This window comes from Peromyscus leucopus, chromosome 19 (genome assembly GCF_004664715.2).
Source record: "Peromyscus leucopus breed LL Stock chromosome 19, UCI_PerLeu_2.1, whole genome shotgun sequence".
In the NCBI taxonomy this organism is placed as follows: domain Eukaryota; kingdom Metazoa; phylum Chordata; class Mammalia; order Rodentia; family Cricetidae; genus Peromyscus; species Peromyscus leucopus.
The window spans coordinates 81,592,014-81,604,591 of NC_051079.1; positions in this window are offsets into that span (position 1 = coordinate 81,592,014).

Sequence of the window (12,578 nt, forward strand, 5' to 3'; positions counted from 1 at the left end):
TGGGCCAAGTTGTTACACTTGCATTAGAGAAACCTTTCCCAGAGCAGGGACTGTAACACTTTGCTGGGGAAACTGCCCCCCACCAGAGCAGAGCTGTACCACTTACACCTTCTGTATCATCCTCCCATCTCAGTGGTCTAGCCCACTGGCAATCATCCCTGGAGGATGAAAATGCTGTAAAGGCACAGCAAGTTAAGGATCATTTTGATCAATGGCTGAGGAGACATGAAAGTGTGTATCTGTCAAATAGAGAAATCAACTGTGTCAGTTTCTAGAAAGTTCGCCCAGAAAATGGCCTCTGCCCATTCAACTTCAGATCAGATGCAAAATCTATGTCCAGACTAGAAGACAAATCCAATATCAGAGCAATTATTTAAAACCATTTAACTTCAAAAAATGGTTTCCAGGGTGACAAACATACTTAGAAATCCCTCGAGCCATTAAAGCATGTGGCTTGAGTAAGGTTTTCACAGGTGTGATAATTGAGGCATTTGAATTTAGGGGGGATTATCATGAACTGAGTGGACTCCAAATGCAACCATGCCTGCGCCTGCAGAGGAGAGAGAATGCACGTGCAGGAAAGGAGAGGCAGGCACGCTGTGTCAGCAGAGCACAGCAAAGCAGACCTAGACGGGGCCTCCATAAACAGGCACCTGCCATGGGCGAGACATGGATTCCTCCTCAGCCCCTGGAGAGAGCAGCCCTGCCAGCACTTTCCTAGTACTAGACAATGACTTTGGCCTGCTGGTCTCCAGAACAGAGAGAGTAACAGGTTGGATGAAATCACTGGACTTATGAGAACGTAATGCTGCAGCAGCGTGAAGCCAACACATAAACCACTAACGCTATTTACCTTCTCAGAGCATAAACACCCCCTCTGTTCTCTTTGTTTTTTTAGGACCTACTGCTGTGTTCTTGGTGCTAAGTGGGCATCTGGACACACAGAGCGTTCTGTCACCCAGATTGCATTCCACAGACTTGAGAGTCTGTCCTGTCTAAAGCATGTACCAACAATAAAATGAGTTTCTCTTTGGTGGAGCAAAACAAATAACATCACTTAAAATATGCTGGCTAGTCTCGGTCAAGTCGAGACAAGCTGCAGCCAATCAGGAAAGGGGAATCTCAGTTAAGAAAATACATCACCTGACTGGCCATGGGCAAACCTGGGGTGCGTTTTGCTAATTGGTGATTGACATGGGAGGACACAGTTCATTGCGGGTAATGCCACTTCTGGGCAGGTGGTCCAAGTAGGCTGAGCAAGCCAAAGATAGAAAATCAGTAAGCAGCATTCCTCAACGAACTCGGCTTCAGTTCCTGCCTTCAGGTTCTTGCCCTGTCTGTGTCCCTGCCCTGACTTCCTCCAATGACAGACCATGATGTGAAGTGTCAGCTGAATAAACCCTTTTCTTTTCAAGTAGAATTACATCATGGTGTTTTCTCACAGGCCCAGAAACCCTAACTAAGACAATGTAAGGTTTTTAAAAATTGATTTTAAAAAATCAATACTTACTTTTAAAATTCCAATATTTATAGATCATGTATATATTGTGTGTATATATATATATACATATATATATACTTATGTGTACATACATGAAGTTGTATGTGAGTTGCTATGGAAATCGCAAAATGCTATAATTTATCTTTTACTGGAAATTTCTAATTAATTACTTGAATTCTACCCATATCACAAACATTCTCAGAAAAACTCATGATACCCCATGAGAATGAAGCAAAGTAACAGGGTAAAATTTTCTCCTCTGTGAAGTTACTTTTGTCACAGTTTTGCTCTGTGTGTCAGCTACAAATGGACATGATGTCCCGGAAGCCTTCCAGACAAAGGAAAATTATTCTCTGTTCTGACAGCTGATAAGTCTAAGGTGAAGGCACCAGCAGGCTTGGTATCTGGTGAGAGCTTCTGCCGAGCTCCACGGGGCAGGAGAGCAGCTCTGTGCTCTCTCTTACCTGCCAAAGGGGCGCAAATGACATCCTCAGGATGGTCACAAGCCCCTCCCCCAACACTGTCACATTGAGAGTGAAGATCACAGCATGTGAGAGGAGGCATGGGCACAGAGGTAACCCGACAGAAAAACAGTGTTGTTCTCACATCTAAACGTTGTCTGAAGGGTTTCCTTCAGCATTAAATACTGAGAGCTTAAAGGGTTACATGTGTTGCCTGTCATTTATTTTTAACAAATCTGTGCAAGAAATGAATAAACTACCAAAATGTGCTCAGCAAAATTACTATAAAAGAAGAAATAGGTTAACAATAAAGTTGAAAGCTTACAGTCTAAAAATCAATCACACGAACAACAATCACTGAACATGAGATTGTGTGCTTGGGAAAACACATGAGCAAATCAACAACAACAACAAAAAAAAAAAACAAAAATAACAACAACAACAAAACCACTGGAAACCAGGGAAGCTTCCACGAGATGAATACACACTAAATCAATTTCTAAAAGTCAGTGTTCTCTTCCCACCTATTGTTAACAACTAGGGCGTCAAATAAAACATCTTTAGTTCACAGTTCAACCACAATACAAATTTCACTGAATAAAGTTTGACAATCTTCTATCTATAAAATTTTACACAGGAGGAATGGAAAAAATGAGAGAGCTTCTGTGATCAGTATGTAAAATAAATAAAAAAATTCTCAGTGACATGATTTTTAAAAACTCCATTTCCTTTATTTTTGATACGATGATATAATTACATTCTTTTCACCTTCCCTTTCCTCCCTTCAAACCCTCCCATATACTCCTCTTTTTCATTAATTGTTATTAAACATTCAATTCTACTGTAGGAGAAAATGCAGGCAATGCCTGGTGGTCTGCCTGCTCTTCTACCAGAGGAGAATAACACACAAGCTCCCGGAGTCAGAACTCTGTGTTTTGAAGTGGCGTGAGCATCCGGCCTTCAGACAAGCCTGCACTCTTCACATCACTGTTAATGTGCTTCTTCCAAATAGAGACCCAGGTGGTATGGGTGCTCACTGTCCAATCCAAGGTAATGCGCTAACCAATCACAGTCAATAGACTTCCACAATATAAGTAGTTGTTCGCCAGCAATAAAGCAGGCGCTGCTCTCTGAGACCTTCTCTGTTGTGGATATCACTCTATATAAATAAAACACTGATGGCCAGTGACCAGGCAGGAAGTATAGGTGGGACAAGGAGAGAGGAGAATTGGGGAAACAGGAAGAAGGAGGGAGAGAGACTGCAGCCACCGCCAGGATAAGCAGCATGTAAAGACGCCGGTAAGCCACCAGCCATGTGGCAAGGTATAGATTTATAGAAATGGGTTAATTTAAGATATAAAAACAGTTAGCAAGAAGCCTGCCACGGCCATACAGTTTATAAGTGATATAAGCGTCTGAGTGATTATTTTATACGTGGATTGTGGGACTGCGGGGCTTTGTGGAACCTGGAGAGAAGCCCTCCAGCAACACTTCTCTAGAGTGATGTAGATGTAAAACCCACGGGCATGGCTGTCTTGTCAGGAGACGCCCTGGTGAGGACAGCGATCTACAACACAGCTCCGACACAGGAGGCTCAGACATCCCTGTGGAAGAAGGGGTGGAGTTGTAAGAGCCAGAGGAATCGGGAGTTTGCTGTGAAATTGTGTCTCTTGGTAATTCCAGAAGCCACTCCCGTGACGTCTCGCCAACATGACCAGATTTTGAACCACATCTCTGAGTGCTCCAGGATGAAACAAGCAGGTTTGCTTCCTCCATTGGCTCAGGAGACTCAGATACAACTGATACTGATGGGTACCAATAATTCTTCCCACACCTGAGGACATGTTCAAAGAGGGTGTCTAATTTGAATCTCGAAAAGCAATGATTTCTCCTGTTGTTGTTGTTGTTGTTGTTGTTTTTTCCTGGACTGGAAAGTTTTCTTGGCCCCTTTTCTCTGTGATGTAGATTTAGGGCCTCCTGATAATCCAGGCCTGCACCCCATTGATGCCTTCAGCCTTGAACAGGATCCTGCCTTTCATACCTTCAAAGGTCTAGAGAGACTGCTCCGTGTTCCTTTTTACAGCATGCAGTTGGCATCCTGTTTCCTATAAACACTGTGTCTGTGTTTTACAGGATCCTAAGAAGGTTTCAGAAGGCATTTGGACCAAGAAGAGCCTACTGAATGAGAGCTGCACAGGCCCCGAGTAAGATGATGGAGCCAAGAGAAAGTTCAGGAATGATCAGTGGGGTGTTTGACTGTGTGGGCTGGCAGACAGGGGAGACAGCTCTCTGTCTGCAGACTGGATCTCAATCCCCAAACCCTCCAGGGCTGCCAGCAAGTGTCATCACTCAGCTTCGCAGAGGAGGCACTAACTGGAGGTCAGTGTCTTCAGCTGAATGAAGAGCTTGTGTCAGACTAGAGGTCTCCTTACATGGGTCTTCCTAACTGAAACCTTTCCTCTACCCAGACATGAAACAGCAATGACATCTGAAAGTCCTGGGAGGGAAGGATCCCAGGCCAAGCTGAGTCTCCAAGATGGTTTCAGGGATTCATGGGTAGAACTATTCTGTCAGTTGAAAACTTTCATCCAGGTTTTCAAGAGAAGGGTGCAGCTGCTCTGGATCCCATGCACTTTAACTGTGGTCAGACGATGCAACTTTTGTCTCCGTTATCTAGGAAAAGTTCCCTGGCCTCAGTGGTAGCCTCATTCGCTATGGGCAAACACTGACTGTATTGTTGTCCTCAGTTCTGTGACCTTTGTCTTCAGGTTAAATATCCACAGCTTTATAATATCTAGAGGACTTACTATCCCAACCCCCTTGTTTTACCATCAAACACACCGCAAGTATGGATTACTGCTGGAGATGCTGTGCTTCGACTTTCCATCCCAGAAGGAGCCCAGGCGGCCCCATCCCTGGGAACAGCTAATGACCATGGATGTTTCTGTGGGAGACAATGCCATGGTCTTTGATGGTGTAGCCATTGGGGCTAGGTGGGAAAAAGAAAGATTTCAGAGAAAAGAAAATGGATAGCAGAGGGTAATAGAGGGGTGAATATAATCACAATACACTGTATATACGCATGGAACTGTCCAGGTGATGAATAAAAAAGAAAGCAAAGCATTTAAAATCTACAAAATTGATGTTTAAATACATCATTGAATAACTCCCCTGAAAGTCAATGCTGAGGAGTTGTAACTGAATTACAAAATAGCTGTAAGTGTATAAAATCAGAGTGAAATATTCAAGGATTTTGAAAGCTTTTGAACGACATAATGAACTGAACAATGTGAACTGGAAATTGCATAGCATACACATTCAAAAATGTAAGCAAATAAAGGGGAAAATAAGTCCTGTCATACAAATGTTTTCCAAACCCAATGTGACTGAAACTCAAGACTTTGTTAATAAGTGAAAGAAATCAGATCAAATTACCAGCAGTTCTGGATTCTTCTCTTCCTGCCGCACACTAAATTTTGATTTCTGTGTTTCCCTTTGTTATTTCCTTGTGTCACAGAGCAGTAACACTCGCTGCCTTTTCCACACTTTTCGCAGAATAGTGGCTGCTATAATTGCTCTTCCCTGGCTATTCAGTAGCTGATAAAATACAAGAATGCCCAGAATTTATGATTTTGATAACCAAATAACTTTAAACGTATGTAATAAAAAATGCATGCATTAAAAATAAATGTGTGAAAATTCAGGTTAAATTTAATTTATAGTTTGAAGAAAACCATTGCCAGCGTTAGAGGCTCACCACATGGGCCTGGTGAGGGCTCAACAGCTAAGAAAGGTTGTCTGCTGCTCTGGCAGAGGACCAGTGCCCGGTACTCACAACCCACACAGTGGCTCGCAACCCTCCTCGGCGCTAGTTCAGGGCATCTGACACCCTCCTCTGGTCACTGTGCGGACCAGGCTCATGTGGTGCCCCTACATATATGTCGACAAAACACGCAAAATAAAAATAAAGAAATCGTTAAAAAGAACTATCAGGAAGGTTTTCCTAGTTTTATTTCCCCTACTGTGACAAAATCCCCTGAAAAACAAGCAAAACATGGAAAGAAAATGTTCCCTTGGCTTACAATCTCAAGTTATAGCCCATCATTTTGGAGGAGTCAAGGCAAAAATTCAAGCGGGTTGTCAATTCACACCCACAGTCAAGAGCAAACACTGTGGATGCATTGCCTTGTCAGTTCACACCCACGGTCAAGAGCAAACACTGTGGATGCATCGGCTTGTCAATTCACACCCACGGTCAGGAGCAAACACTGTGGATGCATTGGCTTGTCAATTCACACCCACAGTCAGGAGCAAACACTGTGGATGCATCTTGCTACCTCTCCTCCAGCTCTCTCCTCTCTTACACGGCTCGGGACCCTCTGCTTAGGGAATGATGCCACCCTCAAAGGGCCGGGTCTCCCTATGTCAATTAATAATCAAAACAAACCAACCTGGCTGAAACAATTCCCTCATTAAGACCGTCTTCACAGGTGATTCTAGGTTGTGTCAAGCTGACGATTAAATCTAACCAGTGTGGTGGTATTGTGTTCACCAAAATATTGTGTACTCTAATAAATTTTTCTGGGGTCAGAGAACAGACAGCCACTAGATACAAAGGTTAGAAAATGGTGGCACTCACACCTTTAATCCTAGCATTCCAGAGATAGAAATCCCTCTGGATCTCTGTGAGTTCAAGGCCACATTGGAAATAGCCAAGCATGGTGACACACGCCTTTAATCCCAGGGAGTGGTGGTAGAAAGCAGAAAGATATATAAGGCGTGAGGTCCAGAAACTAGAGGCTTTTGGCTGGTTAAGGTTTGGGCTGGTTAAGCATTCAGGCTTTTGAGCAGTAATTCAGCTGAGACCCATTCCGGATGAGGACTCAGAGGCCTCCAGTCTGAGGAGACAAGACCAGATGAGGATCCGGCGAGGTGAGATAGCTGTGGCTTGTTCTATCTCTCTGATCTACCAGCATGGACCCCAATAACTCGCCTCAGGTTTGATTTTATTAATAAGAACTTTTAAGATTCCTGCTACAAACCAGAACATCGTGTCCACTCCTTGTCACCTTGATACACAAACTGCTGTTTTAAGCCATAACTTTTTACCCCTTGTCACCTGCCTCACGTTCATATCACAGTATAAAATATGGTCCAATTCCAAAAAAGCTCCCAATTCTTCAAGCATTTCAAAACTCCAAAAGTCCAAAGTCTCCTAACTCTGTACTCTTAAAAAAAAAAAAAAGTGTTACATAGTTAAGCGTTCTTACTCCAAAAGGGAAGAACCAGAGCATCAAAACACTCATGCCAAAACCAAACCAACATCCAGCAGTGTAAATCCTGTCATTCAGTGTCTGACCTCTGGAGCTCATTCATAACCTAAGCTTCTGTTCTCCAAAAGGCTTGGTAAGTTGCAGCTCTCCATCTCGCCCCTCAACCCCTACAGCACACAGAGCTCAGCTCTTCCGGTGGAACTGTTCTACACCTGAGCTCTCCTTGAGGAATGGCCCATGGTTCTGGACTCTCCAGGATTCTAGAGTTCCCATTTGCAACTGAGGGCCCTCCTTCACTTATGGCATCTCTGCCCTCTCCAGAGACTTTGGACCTGCCATGTGGTATCTGGTCTCAGCTATTGTCATCGTCCCCTCGTGCTTTCAAAATCAGAATCGTGTGGATGACTGCTAGATTCCCGGGTTCTGCTGCAAGCTTGAGATGTAGCCTGAACCCCACAGGCCCTGCCTTTATTGGCTTCTGTGTGCTGACCCTGAAGAAAACTTTACTGTTGTCCCAATGGAGCTCAGGCTTCACCTAAAACATGTCTGTCAATCATTTCTTATCAATAGTAGCTGCTTCTTCAGCTCCAGGGTGATCAGCACACATAGATTCCTAGCCAAAAATATCACACAAATAGCCCATTTCCTTAAAAAGTCCTTGTTCCCCCTGAAAGCTCATATGTTAGGCCTACACTGTCCATGTTTCTCACAGAATTCTCCTTTTCCAAGTTCCCACAGGAAAGGCCCTTTAAGCTCTGTCCTCTGCATTCAATGGCTTTTCCAGCCTGTGGTTCTGAAATTCCCACATTCCACTCCCCCCAAAAACATGGCCATATTCACTACAGTAAGAACCCCACTGCCTTCATTATCAATTTCTGTTCTGGTTTCATTTATGCTGCTGTGATTAAAAAATAAAATAAAATAATAAAAAGGAACCCTTAAAAGGAAATTATAGGAGGAAAAGGTTTATTTTGCTAATAAAGCCAAGTTACAGTCCATCATTTTAGGAAAGTCAAAGCGGGAAGTCCAACAGCTAGTCATACCACATCTATAATAAAGGACACAGGAAGAATAAATCCATCCCTGCCTATTGGCTTCCGTCCATGTCTCTCCTCTCCTTTACTGTTCGGTGACCCCACTTTAAAAATGGTGCCACCCTCAAGGTTCTGGCTCTTCCTAAATCATTCAGCAATCAAGAAATTCCCTCTCCAATATGTCCACAAGGCAACCTGATCCAGATAACTCAGCATTAAGACTCTTTTCCCAGGTCATTCTAGGTTGTGTGAAATTGCTAACTAACACTATCAAAGACAAGACCTAAGACGGTGTCATTAGCATAATCTTGGTATCTCCCTGACCCTGGGGTGACAAATCCAGTCACCTGATCATCCTGGCAATCAAGTGGCCTGCTGTTGTCATCACACGTTGAAGGAGACAGCCTGTTAAGGCAGAATGGTGCTTTCTATCATCTCAGAGTAAAACTGGTTTGGAATACAACAGGACAATTTTCTGATTCCTGATCCACCTCATCAAATGCTGAAATGCTGCTGGTGGCCAAGGATACATTGCTTTCCACTTACACATTTATTAAATAAACACTCTCCATGTACCAGTCACACAGGCAAACTGCTAAGCCTTAGCGGGAAGTCTCCCATATCTATACATACGGCCCCATTTTCATCAAGCATTTGTTAAACACCTTGGATACACTCATGGATAGAATTTGTGTTGTACATATAGAACTCTCACCATCATGAAGTTCATGACCTAAGGACAGGCTGGGGATTCACGAAGAAAATGTCTAAGATATGTCAGGAATATGTTCTGGCACACAAATGTTATTCAAACCCAAGACCTTCATGGCCCTCTTTCATCTTATCAGCTGTCACATACCCAGGGAAATCAATTATAGTAATCATTATTAGAGAAAAGTGTGAGAGAATGGTAACTAGTGTTACCTCTCCAATAATACGGTGGAAGAAAGCAGATGGAGGAGGTGAAAAAGGGTTGAATCAGCCATGGTCGAACGTGTGAGAAAGACCCTGTCGCCGACAGGAATGGAGCAGTTGAGGGTGCAACAGTGAAGCTTGCAGTGGGATAAGACTGAAGATAAGGCTACGAGTCCATCTTCCTCTCCCGTGAGACAGGGACAGCCTGGATCATGTCAAAGTTCACAGGAGTGTCTTCCTCAGGTATGGCATGGACTCATTCATGCTAGGGAGGTAATGCACCTGCAGCCTTGACCACAGTAAAGGGTGAGCACTGTGTTCTAATCATGGCAACAGAAAATGGGAGCGTGTAGATTTACAGGGTACATGGAGATGGCAGATGGAGCTCTGTAGATGGGTAGAGAGTATAGTTGGGGTTGTCAGGATGCAGGCAGGTTCTCGTATAGAACTGGAGCTTCACTTCGGAGAGGGGAAGGAGGGAGAGTGGTTGTCACAGACTCCACATAGTGGAGCTGGAAACCTCGAACGGAGGCATGTCTTGTCTCCGTGACTTATAAAAATGCAGCTGCAAGTCCCTTTCAGCCCCTTCAGCACCCACAGCAGATCTCACAGTGATGAGGGAGATGCATATGATTACCACCCTGAGACTTCAGCTCTGTCTCTTGTCCTAAGTATGGTCTCAGCAACTTGAACTTGACAGTTTCATCTAGAGGCAGATCTGGGTTCCTGTAACTGACTCCTTCACACACCCAATAGTATGCCTATGGCTTGTCCTTGGCTCCTCTGAACAGCTAAGTCGCTATCATAGCCTCCACTGTCCCACCCCAGGCTCTCTTTGGCCACTGAGCCTAGCAATAGCCTCCTGGCCATGCTTGTTTCTGAATGAGCCATTGAGATTAATACCACACCCACCCAGAGGTCAAAGAGACAGTGGATGAAGGTTGGCTCCCTTCACCTGAGGCTCCAGGTCTCAGTCTAGTTTATGAGTGTAGCTAGAGTTTTCCTGCCTTGCCCACAGTCAGGATAAATCTTTGTCACCCGCCAGTCCCACAGCCACTCAGACCCAACCAAGTAAACACAGAGACTTATATTGCTTACAAACTGTATGGCCATGGCAGGCTTCTTGCTAACTGTTCTTATATTTTAAATTAGTCCATTTCCATAAATCTATACGTTGCCACATGGCTTGTGGCTTACTGGTACTTTACATCTTCCTTGTCCTGGCGGCTGCTACAGGCAGTGACTCCTGCCCTCTTGTTCTCTTATTTCTCCTTTCTGTTAGTCCCGCCTATACTTCCTGCCTAGCCACAGCCAATCAGGTTTTATTTATTGACCAACCAGAGCAACTTGACATACAGACCATCCCCCAGCACAGCCAAGTGCAGACCATCTCAGACACCTGCACTCAGGCTCGTGGTCCCAATCATCCTCTATGCGGACCTACTGGGTAAAGCCACGAGGAACCCAAGAATGGGCTCCCAGAGGACATACAGAACATCCCACAGCAGATGAGCTCTGACTTCTGATACCCATATCACACTGAGGATTCTCTCCCATCTCTGCCAACTGTGTTTCTTTTCAAACACGTAGCAGGGCTCCTCAACTCTACTCAGGAGCAGCTGGGTTTTAGTCCCAAGCCACTGGAATAAACTACAGGAGGCATGGTCGTCTCCTTTCGGTGTTTACTGATAAGAACACAAGGGACACTTAGTGATCAGCACTGAGATGGTGACCTGAACTACATGCCACGTGGCCACGGGCATCTCAGCTGCACTGAGAGTGATGGTGGGCTCAGCAATCTGGAGGCACGGCAGATGTTTCATGCTTTATGGTCGGGGTGTTGGTGTTGTGTTTGGCAGGGAACATCGTGTCTAGAGGAGCCCGGAGCTGATGCATTTGACACGTGATCCCAGAGAACGAACTAATTGCCCCAGCATTTATTCTGTAGAAACTAGAAAAGTTAATAAAGGATGTGCTGAGCATCTAGGAAAGTTAAATGGTGGAAAGTTGAGGGTGTGCTGAAGATAATCCAATTCACTTTAGTAAAATTTAGTAAACCCCAGAAAGAAGTCAATTTGTGGCAGCTTTTGAGATTTCGTATGGATTTCATGGCAGCATTAACTGTGGTTTGCTTTTGGTAGGCAGCCTGCCATCCTTTTATCATATAGACCACCTTTGTGTCTATGTGCCCAAGAGGGGTGTGTGTGTGTGTGTGTGTGTGTGTGTGTGTTGGATTTCTTTTGTTACAATAAAATAGTCAATAATGACAGCCTAAAGGGAAAAAGGTTCATTTAACCTCTGACTTCTGGCATCAGAGGCTCCACGGTTTGAGACCATGGTGAAGCAGAACCATTAAGACAGAAAGCAAAACTGTTTGCCTCACAGCAACCACAAAAGCCAAATGAGACAGGGAGGAGAAGGCAGGAGCCAGGTACAAAACAAACCCTCTGGAGGCTGCTGTCTTCCAAGGATCGTACCCCTTCAGTTGGGTCCCACCCCTAAGTTTCCATCACTTCTCAATAAGCTGCCAAATTATGAATCCTTCAATAATAATTTACTGATGGGGTCAGAGCCTCAGTGTCAAATCACAGCCCCAGAGGATTTCTTCTGAACGTTGCTGCATTGGAAATGAAGCCTTGACCATGTGAGTCTTTGGAGCACATTTCAGATCAAATGTCAAAGTTGAAGGCAGCCAACTTTATACAAACAGCATTCTGGCTTACTTAAATGAGTACCGGTACACACAAAGCTTTGCACACGTAGACATGGGCATAAGAGACAAACAATAAAATTGCCAAGGCAGAGTATTTTGTCATAGTATCATTTTTGTTACATGATGAACATTCATGTGGTTCGAAATGCCTCATTGTGGGCTGTTCTGAGCAGTCTCTGCTATCCACCAGCTTTCTCTTGTTTATTTGATACTCCCCTCCTGGATGAGGGTTCAGTGAAGATGTCGCTAAGTGCCCCCTGGGTGGCAGGAAACTTTCTGTTTAGTGGTGTCTCCCTATGGCCACCTGAGTTCAAAGGTCAGAGGACACACAGGAAATGAAAATTAAGAACATGACACTCATTGAACATCACCTTGGTAGGCTTCCTGCCATCATTCCTAATTATTAATTTAGAACAAATGCTGTATTTTCTAGGTATATTTTGTAATCAGAATATAATGTCTGAATATTCATTTATCTCCTTAAAGAAAACTGTGTGTTCATTAAACTGTTTTTTCTGAAGTGGATCAATTTGTTCTCATCCAAAACTAAAGATTCATGAAACCACCCAGCCCCAGGTTTTGAAAACACCATGGAAGAAGGGGCGGAAAGATTGTAGGAGCCAGAGGAGGGGAGAAGGGCTGTGACTTTGTCTTATGGACGTGATGTGGCCATTGTACTCA